Source organism: Dasypus novemcinctus, chromosome 23 (assembly GCF_030445035.2).
Source record: "Dasypus novemcinctus isolate mDasNov1 chromosome 23, mDasNov1.1.hap2, whole genome shotgun sequence".
Lineage (NCBI taxonomy): Eukaryota > Metazoa > Chordata > Mammalia > Cingulata > Dasypodidae > Dasypus > Dasypus novemcinctus.
In genome coordinates this window covers 47,994,156-48,006,668 of record NC_080695.1, presented here as the reverse complement: position 1 = coordinate 48,006,668, position 12,513 = coordinate 47,994,156, and the positions used below count along the sequence as shown (strand labels likewise).

Here is a 12,513-nt window from a genome sequence, read left to right as displayed (position 1 = left end):
TGGGATGGGGAGGTGGCGGGTATATGGAAACCGCTTATGTTTTTTAATGTAACATTTTTTGAGAAGTATAGATCTTCAAAAAAATACCATTTACAAAAATGATGGGGATAGGGGATGGGGAGTGGGTTATATGGGAACCTCTTATGTTTTTAATGTAACATTCTTTGTGATCTATTAACTTCAATGAAAAAAATTGTTAAAAATTGCACACACTGTTTTAAAGAGAAAGAAAAGTTGTAAAACTCTCTGTACAGTAAACACCACTTCAAAATATTAATTATTCATATATATACACATGCATCATAAATGTATAAAATTAGCAATAAGGAAAATACTGGAATATACCCCAAAAATTGTGTTTATTATTTTGTTACCCTTTGTATTAGTCAGCCAAAGGTGTGCTAATGCAAAACACCAGAAACTGGTTGGCTTTTATAAAGGGTAATTATTTGGGGAAGGAGCTTACAGTTTCCAGACCATAAAGCATAAGTTACTTCCCTCACCAGGCTATTTTCACCTGTTGGGGCAAGATAGCTGCTGATATCTGCGAAGGTTGAGGCTTCCTGGGTTCCTCCCTTCCTGGGGCTTGCTTCTCTTTCCTCTCTAGGCGTACTTCCTGCGGCTCCAGCTCAAGGCTTCAGCATCAAACTCCAACTTCAGAACTTCAATATCAAAAAACCCTCAACTCTGTCCTTTGCCATGCCTTTTATCTGTGAGTCCCCACCCATTAAGAGGTGGGGCCGCAATGCCCTAATGACATGGCACAATCAAAGCCCAAATCATAACTTTATCATGCCCAGGTACAGACCAGATTACAAACATAACCCAATATCTAGTTTTGGAATTCATAAATATATCGAACTGAAACATCCTTATAATTCCCTGGAGGACCAGGGCCTTTATTTAAAGCTCACTGGCATTTGGTGTGTTCCTGAAATACCAAATAGGCTCAGTTTAGAAAAAGAGTCTCAATAAATATTTAAGTAAATTAATGAATTCTTGAATATGTTCATTTTAATATTTAATGTGTTAACATAATAAGAACATGAATTGCTCCCAAGAAAAATTACTAACTTACCATCACATCTTGGAAAAGGATAGTTCCAAATTCTGTTGATCATGTGCTGACAAGCGAGGGCCGGATGGCCTATTAAAATGTACCCAGGATAATACTCAAAAGATATTGATTGTCTGACACCATAATCTGAACTGATCATATACCCATTTTGAAACGGAGGAGGATCTGGGCAGTTATGTAACTCATAGTCTGAAATAAGCAAATAAATAAAATCAAATTATGACAATAAATTAATCTAAAATTTATAGAAAAAATATGATTACAAATAGCTTTTTATTTCTAAAGATAGGTTTTTAAAAACGAATTTTCAAATTAACATCTTGAAAAAACAAACAACACAGCAGGATTAAAACAACATGCATTTATGAAGACTTACTATGTCCTTTAGAAGTAATATGACGCATACCAAAAATGAATTTGACAATATTTAACTTAGAAAGTATATCGAATGAATTTGATAAAAAGTCAGTAATACAGAGGCTAATAAAAACGAGTCTATATGGAATGCCTGATACAAATATCCCTACTATTCCCTTTTAGTTTAAAAGTGAAATATAGGACCATGCTAACCAAAGTGCTTCTAAGGAGGAAATATATAGTTGTTTCCTTTTGTTTTTAGTTTGTCTGGTACATCCATAATAGTGAGATTTATTTGATTTTATTTCTTGAAAAAACACCTGTAGAATCACTAAGTTAGCAATTACCATCAGTACAACATTTTTATAACATATACTTTATTATACTTTATCATTACGTCCTTTGTGTGCTCTAAAATAAATTCTAGGTAAGATGATAGATAATAAATGTTACTTGCAATCTGTGTGATTCAAAAATGTATCCATAAATTAATAAAAGCTAGATAATCCATAAATTAGGTGCAATTTCCTGATGATCATATCATCTTTCAACTAACAGAGACAACCTGCAGACAATTTTCCCCTATCTACACTTGTACAGGGGAATGAAAATTTTAAGCACTAGAAGCCCACTGTATCATCTTTTAGAGTATGTTGTTACACACAAACGTGACAGAGAATTCACTTCTAATACAACAACGAAGCCACATTGTGCAGAACCGATTCCAGAGGAAACTGTGCTCAGCTTCTCCTTTCCTGTATTCCTGCTGAAAACAAATCAATGATTCTGAATCGCAGGCAACACACAATTTAAAAAGAACAAGAAGTAATCCATTATTTTCCTCACTATCAACTGAATGTAGAGTAGTAATATAAAGGATGCAAGTGACTGCTAGAGAGGCCTTTCATAGGGAGAATAAAGTAAAAAGGAAATTTTAATTTTATATTTAAGTTCTTTTATCAGGTGATAAACATTGGTGAAAGTGTAGCGTTGAAATTTTAAAATAAATGCTGAAAAACTTTATGCTCTTTGATTTGTGCCAGGCATTTCCCAGGGTTTGGAGTATAATTTTCTGCATGAATTACCTGACAAAATAGAGGCAGAAGAGTTGAGGATATGGCAAAAGGAAAAAAATAGCTGAATGTGCAAAATTGATGGACATATGAAAATGTCTAAGGCAGAGGAATATTAAGTAGTTCTTTAAGACTGAAATACAGAGTACGGGATTTGGAAATGCCCAGAAATTAGACTTCTGTTTTCCTGGAAGAGGAATTGGACTGCATATCATACTAAGTGGACTGGATTTTACTATAAAACCAATGTGGGAAGCGGATGTGGCTGAGGCAATTGGGCCCCCATCTACCATATAGGAGGTCCAGGGTTCGATGCCCAGGGCCTCCTGGTGAAGGCAAGCTGGCCCATGGGGCGAGCTGGTCCATACAGAGTGCTGGCCTGTGCAGATTACTGCCCCAAAGAGGAATGCTGCCCTGCGCAGGAGTGCTGGCCCATGTGGAGAGCTGGCGCAGCCAGATGATGTAACAAAAAGAGACAGAGAGGAAAGATAATAAGAGATTAAGCCAATCAGAGAACTGAGGTGGTGCAAGAGAATGATCGCCTCTCTCCCACTCCATAAGGTCTCAGAACTGGTTCCCAGAGCCGCCTAATGAGAATACAAGCAGACACAGAATAACACAGTGAATGGACACAGAAAGCAGACAGTAGTGGGGAGGGGAGGGAGGAGAAATAAATTAATAAATCTTAAAAAAAACAACCAACCAACAAAAAGAACAACGTGGGAGCCCCATGGAAAGATATTAAATAGAGCTACAAAGTGGACTTGAAATTTGAAAGATCAGTGTAGTTGCTGTTAGAAGTTTAGTAAAAACGTGGACATTAATTATCCTGTGGAGTTGTGAGGTTTTATAATTAATAGATTTTTCTTATTTAATAGCTCAGTGAAATGGCATTTTCCTCTTTATATTTAACAATATTTGATGCTAGTGAGTCAACTGGATCATTTGATTATGGAAGTATAATTTGCAATAATCTTTTGTGAAAGCAATTTGAATAGAGCTATAAAAAATCACTTACACCATTTGACCTAGTAATATCATCTACAGACATCTCTACTATGAGAAAAATTTCAAAGAAGAAAGAACTCAGTATTCACAGTTGTTAGTTACTACATATGTATTTGTTTTTTCATGTTTTCAAAATAATAAAGATACCATGCACCAGAACAAAAGACTAAGACGGTTAGACCCTGTGATGGTTAAGGCTATTGTGTCAACTTGCCCACATGTTTGGTCAAGGAAGCACTGGGGTAATTGTAATTACAAGGGCATTTATGGACTTTAGTCACCATTGAGTTTACTGCAGTGGTAGATCATAGATAGCTGGTTATAATTACATCCATCAGGGAGATTACCATCAGCAATGAGTGACACTTAACCCAATCCTTGAATCCGTTAAAAGAGGAAGTGATTCCAGCATGGAGAGAGAATTTCCTAGCTCATCTTTGGACAGCCAGCATCTCCCAGACCTCGTCAAGGATCTTCGTTGGGCTTCCATCAGAGCTCCTGGTTGCACTTTGCCTGCAGAACCTGGACTTGTGCATCCCCACGGCTGCATAAGAGACTCTGATAAATCTCTTACTATTGACAGATATCCCTTACTGATTCTGTTTCCCTAGAGAACCCTAACTAATGTCGACCCTTTCTTCAGTTAGCAGATTAGAAGAAATCCTGAATTTTACATTTCTGTTTTCCTTGATTTGTTTATTATTTTCATATCTTCCACTGTATAATGTCTCAGAACAAAAGTCAAGTAAGCAGTTGAAGAGAAACTGAGAGCAAGAAAGACAATAAATGGCAAAGGCTTTTTTCAACATTGTTGGATAATTCCTAGCATTGACTCCCCAAAGAACCAGAACTGAACAAAACCTAGTGTTAGACAAAGTCACACCATAATGGGAGTGAAGTCAATATACCTACAGGAAAGAACCGAAAAGTATCTGAAAATCACGACTCCACAACTCATTTTGTCACATAAACATGAGGACCTTGTGTAATTATTTCCTAATTGTTTCCAAAGTCACATCTTGATTGTACCATATCAAGATGGAATGAAGCACTTCCTAATCATCAAGATTGTAATGAAAATTAAATAAGTTAATTTATAGAACTTTATAAACTATAATATGCTATAAATGGAGTAGTTTTGTTTTAATTTCTAACATACCTGAATTTTATAAAGAGTTACATATAGGATGTATTCGTAATATGAAAGAGGGAACAAGTGTCTGAAGTTGAGAATTTACAGTAATAGGATGCCATTCTTCCACAATATCCTTTAGAATTAAATGAGTCGGTGTAAGTTTTATTTACAGAAAATCAGACATAATTTACCAACATTAGAATGAATTTTATGGTGAAGTTATATTATACTATGGAACTTCCCACAATTAGAAGGAGAAACGCTATATAAGAAATTATGCCAGGTCAATAAACATCATAAGCATAACTGTTAAAGAAATTTAAAGTACTAAAAATCATTTGCAAAAGGACAAGAGCTTTTAAGTCACAGTTATTTGAAAATGGAATTTGAGTTTACCATAAAGATGATACTTGCATAGTCTGTAAGAGTGAGTTTTCTGTTTTCACATCTTATAAGTACAGTATCCGACTGCTCGAATCCTCCGCATAATACAGGCCTTCAAGGAAAAAATCTAGAGGTGTCCAAAGGAAAAGAGTATTCAAAACCATAAGAAACGAGTCTGTCATACTAGAACACACCCTCCGCGTGATGGACGCGGTGGTGCTCTGCTGTCCCTGGCCGGGCCTGAGCCGCGCGGGACTCGGGACCGACATGGATGGGGAACGGGACCGCTCCCCGCGCTCTGCCCGCGGGGCCTGCCTCTTCCCCACCTGCTTGGCTGGTGCGGGGACGGGCAGGGGCGCGGATCCGGCCCTCCGCCCAGTGGCCATCCCTCGTTCGCCTGTCCTGGCTCTGTGTTCCCGCTCAGCCCCTCTCCGCGGCGGGGTGGTCTCGCTGTTGCTGCGGGAACGCGCCTCGCCGGCCCCTCCTGGGCCCCTGGAGCGCTGCGGGTTGTGCCTCAGGCGCCCGCGGCGAGCGGCGGCGCTGCTCCCGTTCCCGGCGTCCCCTGCGCGCCGCCGCAGGCGCCTTTCCTGTGTGTGCCCCGGATGACGCCAGGGGGTCGAGAGCAGTTACGGGCACTCCTCTGCCTGGGAGGGGGCCCGTGTGCGTCCCAGGGGCAGCGCCCTGGCCAGCTTTTGGCCAACTCGAGGGCTGTCCTGTTCTGCCCGAGTTGCCCCGAGGGGCCGTGTCGCGGGGCCCCCACAGACCTGGTGTTTGCAGGAGCTTTAGAGTTGGGCCTTCCCTAAGGAAATGCGCGAGGGAGGCCGGGAGCTGTGTGTGGTGCCTTTGGGTGCCAGGAGCGCCCTCGGGGTGCCTGTCGCTCTCCAGCCCGCTGCATCCAGTGGAATGGAGAGGGGCCCTCAGCGATAAAAAGAACACACCTCAAAGGCTAGAGTGGCATGCCTCTCGTTATTTGATTTTCTAAAGTTATGCCCTGTGTGATAAACAGGGTGCTTGGAAAATTATGCTAATAAATGCGGAAACAGGAAACATTAAAGCAGAAAGTCAACACAAACCTTTCTTTCCCTTTCTTTTTCTCTATTTCCCACACATACACGCCTTTTTCCCGTGACTCCATTGTGCTTCTCCCTAGGACAATCTCACAAAACACAAAGCCAGGCCACTATTCTCTCTTCAAAGCGCCAACCCAAGTGAAGGCCATAAAAACACCTCTTGAAAGCCAGGGCGAGTCGTCCGGGAAAGTGTCCACAGGACATGGTATCCCTCCTTACAAAATTGTTTTTTGACTAAAATTTTTTCATAGACTCATGTCACAAAAAGAACAAATAATTCCAAACTGTGTTTTAACGATCAACAAATTCCCTTCTGAGTTATACTCTGTAGATAAAATAAGCAGGCTTGTTCTCATTCTTGTATTTGCTTGAAAAATAATTATAATAAGAAAGTCCATTGGAGAAATGAGTCCTCTAATATACAAAAACAAGGCTAAGAAAGAGAAAAAGCGATCAAAAATGGCTTGCCGTTTCCATGGGAGGAGAATCAAATGAAATTATATTCAACACAACCTAACCATCATTGGATGGTTTCACTCCTGATTTAACGTGCGTTTGTGGTATTAATACAAGCACACGCACATACACTCACACATCACTCATGCATTTTAACAAAACTTAATACAATATTTTGTTAAATTTTGTTATAGAGTTTGCTGTATCGTTTTAGAACTGCAGTCATGTTCTCTTTAAAGCTAGATAAAACTAGAGCTGAAAGGTGCTGACCTATTTCTGCTAATATAATTAACCTCTGTCAAAGGGATCAATATGGAAGACTGCAAAGTCGCCTTCCAGCTTAAAATCCCATGATTCAAATAGCCATGGAATACTCTAATAGTTGAGAACATTGATGTTTTCCCTCTCTTTTAATGGCTCTAACACAATTTTCCTGTGTGGGAAAATATATGAGGAAGTGTGTCTATGTATGTGCAAGAATGGTTTTTATCACCTCTTCATTTATCGAGTGAAATAAATATTATTTATTGTCTAAGTTATAAATGCTGTTATAAATGGTAACTCAACAGAAATGGGTCTTGCTCTCATGAAGCTTACATTTTAAGAAAAACAAAAAATTATTTGATAATTATATGAAATAGTTTTAAGTTGTTTTAAAATAAAATAAACAACTGAAATAAAAGCAAAACCAGGTCAAAGGTATGCAGGGGTGGTCAAGATACCCTCTTTTGAATAAGTGATGTTTTAGCTGAGTTCTAAATGGAGAGCTGGTATAGAGCAGACAAAGACCAAGGAAGGATGGCTTTTCAGGCAGAGGAAGTACTATGCTGCTCACAAAAAGTCACTTACCTGGGATAAAGTGGAGAGTTCAAGGAGACAGATTTTTAAGCCATTTCCCCCAACATTTGTGTTCACAACCTTGCTTGCTCCTATGACAAGAGGTACCAGGAAAAAATAGGAGAGCCAATCAAACATGTTTTAGAAATAAAATAGATACTTCTTCAAAGTCCAGGACTCATTTCTTCATCTCATAAGGAGTATCTGCCAGGCAATAACACCAGAAATGCATGGCTTATTTCAGAAGTTTCTGAAGAATGTAAAAGGCCAAGTATTTTTTAAATTATGAATTATACACCTAGCTTATAGATCAGTAAACATTTTTAAGATCTTTGTGCCAACTTTGTTATTTAATGCAATAGTTCAGTATTTAAATAATGGCATGAATGTTTTCCCAAACTTTTGATACATAACTTCACAAATCACTTTTTTGTGTAAATATCTTTGCTGAATTTGTATTTATATAAAGGACCATTTTAGGAGTCTCAGGTGAAGTAACTAATAGTAATAAAAATAATTATTTAGTATGCTAAAATAGATAATTTTTGGAAGACGCTTATTATTTTTTAGAGTAAGTGCAACAGGTTTTCCATGACCTGTTTTGATATTTATCATCACCTCTAAAGATTGTGGCACATAGAAGGGTATGGTTTGGGAGAAGCTGTGGCTCAATCAGTTGGGCTCCTGTCTACCATATGGGAGGCCCTGGGTTCGAGTCCTGAGGGTTCCTTGTGAAGGCAGGGTCACCCACATGCTGTGGCCTGCAAGAGAGGCGGAGTGCTGCCAGGCCCAAAAGCGACACAGAGAGCCGACTCAGCCAGATGACCCAAAAAAAGGGAGACAAGCAAAAAAAAAAAAAAAAATCCGAAGAGTATGCAATGAATGGACACAGAGCAGACAGCAAGCAAGCCCCAATGGGGGGGAAGGGAAATAAATTAAAAAAAACAAATACAGACACAGAAGAACACACAGTAAAAGGACAGAGAGCAGACCACAAAGAAGCTGCTGCAAGGGGGGGGGGCGGGAAGGCAGTTATTTTTTTAAAAAGTGTGTGGTTTTTTGAGGTATAAATTTGAATTATATGTACTCTAGGCTTGAGGATGGGGAAGCACTCAAGCCTAGAATCCTCATCAAACTGTCAGAATCCTCATCCAAGCAAGGTTCTGTTCTCTACTCATCATGAAAGCATTAACCTGTATAAATTGATTTTTTAAATATGAAAAGTTTAAATTTAAGGAAAACAGCCATCAAGTAAGAGAATAAAAATTTAAAAGAAAAAAACTTCAGGTGAATTTGATAAAGTAGTTACCTTCTAGTGTACAGAGGTAAAAAGCAACATTTTCAACTGAAGTCTAACAACTTGTTCATAAATTTCTACATTCATACTTGGCAATTGCTACAGGTTTTCAAAAATGTTATTTAGTAAGTTGCATAAGATTTGTTGTACTATCATAGAAAATTGAAAGAGAATCATCATCAACAGAGAAATCTTCTTCAGAAGTCCAAAATCTTGAATTAGGTTTGCAGACCAGCTCTGTGATGTGAAATAGACATACATTCCCCCATATAATGCCTGTGGCATCTTGGATATATCACTTAAATTCCATGTCATCATTCCTTCATCTATGAAAGCACAATAAATATACCCTTCTTTTAGCAGAACTACTAGAATTAAATGTGATGTTAAATGCAATGAACCATGATTTTCATACATTAGTTCAATAAAACCTAGACTAGCCTGCAAGGATTCTCTAGTTTCTGATAGAATGTTACACAAATTAAGTTAAAACACTTGACCCATTTCTGATATAATCTCTTTGATGAAGGTAAACCAGAGAGAAATAAACTACTGCTTCTAATGTTAGAAATTAACGGGAAGGATTTTGAGAAAACTGAACCTTGGAACAGGAAGATGGCAGTTTATACAGTATACTAATTTGAAGCCCTACTTGAGATCTTGAAGCCGGGGTATCTGTAGAAGCTGAACCACGTATTGTGGTCCACAGACTCTCAAATCACACATGCATAAGCTTACCAGTGTCCTCATAGGCTGTTCTAACTTCCTTATAGAGTGCATTATGTGTCTTTTGTAACCAGAGGTATGATCCTGGCTTTCAGGTTTAAGATACATATTTTTTGCTTAAATGTTAATGCCTTGATTTGGTACCTATTTGGGAAGCCAACCAATATCGTTAAGAGAGCAGGCAATCCTAGAATTTTGGGACTAAGTAAATCCTCTTCTGGGAGATCTTTAACCAAATTCCTTGCTCACAATTGCAAGTACCAGTGTATCTCACATTTGACTAACCAAGCAGTGAGTGTCCAGTGTTATTTATACATTACAGCCTCTGCATTTTGGAGAAAGTATAAAGTTGACCCAGATGAACTGTTGAAGTCACTGAAGTCAAGGACTGTGGACTCACAAAACATTTGATTGTAAATATGCTGCCTGGACTCAGAATCTGTGATCTTAGCTGCCTCACAATTTTGGGTTAGACTTCGAAGAAGGACGGAGAATATGGATACCTGAAACTAGTTTGCAGGTGGTTAAAAAAAGAGAGGAAGCCCCTTGCCCTTGCTCCTTCAGTTAAATCAAGGTTGCTCAGGATATTCTATTGAAAAGAAAGAGTTATTCAGTTTTAGAAACATTTCAATTTCTTCTAGAAGTTACGGGTGTATCCATAAGGAGCAGTTGATACAGCCATACAATCAGTTAGAATGAATTCTTCAGTTACTCATTATACATAAAATCAGTTTAACTGCCTCTCCTTCCAAAAGGGGAAATGATATCTATAAACTACAGCCCATTTTCACATAAATCCAATTCATGCAAAATTCAGCAGTTTTATGATTGTTTTGAGGAATAAGTGGATTGAACATTGCCTATTATGTTTTTTTTTTTTTTTAAATTTTTTAATTTTTTATTGACTTTGTAATAATATTACATTAAAAATATATATGTGAGGTCCCATTCAACCCCACCCCCCCACCCCCCCTCTCCCCCCCCCCAACAACACTCGTTCCCATCATCATGACACATCCATTGGATTTGGTAAGTACATCTTTGGGCACCTCTGCACCTCATATACATTGGTTCACATCATGGCCCATACTCTCCTCTATTCCATCATGTAGGCCCTGTGAGGATTTACAATGTCCGGTGATTACCTCTGAAGCACCATCCAGGGCAGCTCCATGTCCCGAAGACGCCTCCACCTCTCATCTCTTCCTGCCTTTCCCCATACCCTTTGTCCATTATGTTAAGGTATTCAACTTCTCCAAATGCCAAATTACAGAAACTAAAAGGAATTCACAAAAATTTTTAATGTGACAAAATTTTTAAATATTATGAAAAGTCTAAGGGTATGAAAGCCCTATAAGAGTAAGGGAAGGCAGAGAATTTTATATAACTCAAGGCCGTTTGTAAATAGATATCCACTGTTTGGATCTGGGGAATGACTACTACTTACATCTATCTATCCTGAGCATAAATTGTGTCATGTTTAAATCATAAGCACTTAATGTGACTGCTGATGGGCTCATGTATCATCTTTCTAATCTCTATTATATTTGGTAACTATTATCTAATTAGTTGAAAGCTATCTTTACCTAATCATCTGTTTTACAATAATTGATTTAAAAATAGGGTACATAAACTTGACTAAGTTAACAAAGTTCTGTCTCTGCTATTTCATTTCTCAATTCTTTATAAGAAATTTAACTCAAGACAGCGATATCTACAACCATTTTTAACCATTTTATAGCGTAAATATAAGACACGACTTAAAAGCAAGGTGTAGAACACAAACAGTGTTTGGAATGACTAGAAACATTTGCATGATTTATGCATCGTCTTATAAGTTATGAATTATATCCTTAGCTTATTATAAATCACAAACAGAATTTAGAAATTTTAAGGTGACTTAATAATGAGTTGAATGTCATTTTGCCAATTTATCAATTTTATAAAATGATAAACACTGATAAACTAATTAAGCTTGAAATGTAAATATCAGATATGATATCCTAAATTCAAAAATATTTTTTTATTTCTTAAATTTAATCTGTCTTTATAACTGCCAGTTATAGAAAATCTATTATGTAAATAAAAACGAGTATTTTATAGGGACATCTTTTTAAAAATGTGAATAGTTAGAATCAGGTGTCAAATCAAGAAAACATTCAGTCAACCAACCAGAGGCTTGGCCTACTTGAGGATTCACCAATTCAATGCTTATGGGGTCAAGCAGGCCACTTCAAAGAGCAAAGCATTCCAGAAGCCACAGAAAACTTTTTAACTTTTAAAGTAAATGCTGTCCCACTCCGAAAGAAGCTATCACTCTGACACCTCTTCTGATTGTCCCCATATGTGAATGCTAAATCAATGTTTTTAGATTCCAATACCAGGAGAGAAAAAGGAAAGGTGAATCCATGTGTATTTCCCAACTGATGTGAAATCTAATTCTAAATACTCACAGTACTTAGCATATTGTACAAGCCAAATACAAAAACTTTTCTGGTCTAGATGATTGTTAAATAACTGTTTTTGTTTTTGGAGAGTGACCTAATTGGTAGCTTTTTAAACTCTATAGACATGGCTTTAATGAGCCAATTTAGAAAATATCAAAAGAAGTAAAACAAAATACATGTATTTGAACTACGGAGGTTACAAGTTATGTAAGATAAAATATAGTCTCAAAAATATGTGATAAACAATACTAGGATGGAATCTAATTTGAGTTCTTTGTGCTTTAAATAAGGAAAGAAAATTAAAATTTGAATGGGGTACAGCAAGTATTCAAAATGGAGGAGGTTTCTTGAAAGGATTCAGTTTTAGTGGAGATAGACATCTTAAATAGTAGTTCATGGTTTAAGACATATAATTATATATTTTTTCCATGGCTCAACTATTAAAATCATGCTAATGAACCAAGTGAAGATTACTATCTAGTGACCAAATATATAATGATGATCAAGAACGAAATGTTGAGCTTTTAACAGAATGTATTTAAATAGGAATAAATGCAGGACTGAAACTTATTGGAGAAAATAAAAAATTAAACAAAGTAGGAAGAAGTGAAGCCATATAGAGAAACATGAAAAAGAAGCATAGAA

The 12,513-nt window shown here is 37.4% G+C and overlaps 1 long non-coding RNA gene across 1 annotated transcript; it reads right to left on the bottom strand.

Annotated features, from left to right (window-relative positions):
• Positions 1-1,045: 1,045 nt before the first annotated feature.
• On the bottom strand, positions 1,046-5,589 carry LOC131275593 (uncharacterized). Its single transcript, XR_009183011.2, has 3 exons — positions 5,362-5,589; positions 5,048-5,162; positions 1,046-1,267 (listed from the first exon to the last, which is right to left on the bottom strand). It is a non-coding gene; the product is annotated as an uncharacterized lncRNA (long non-coding RNA).
• Between the last annotated feature and the right edge of the window lie 6,924 nt (positions 5,590-12,513).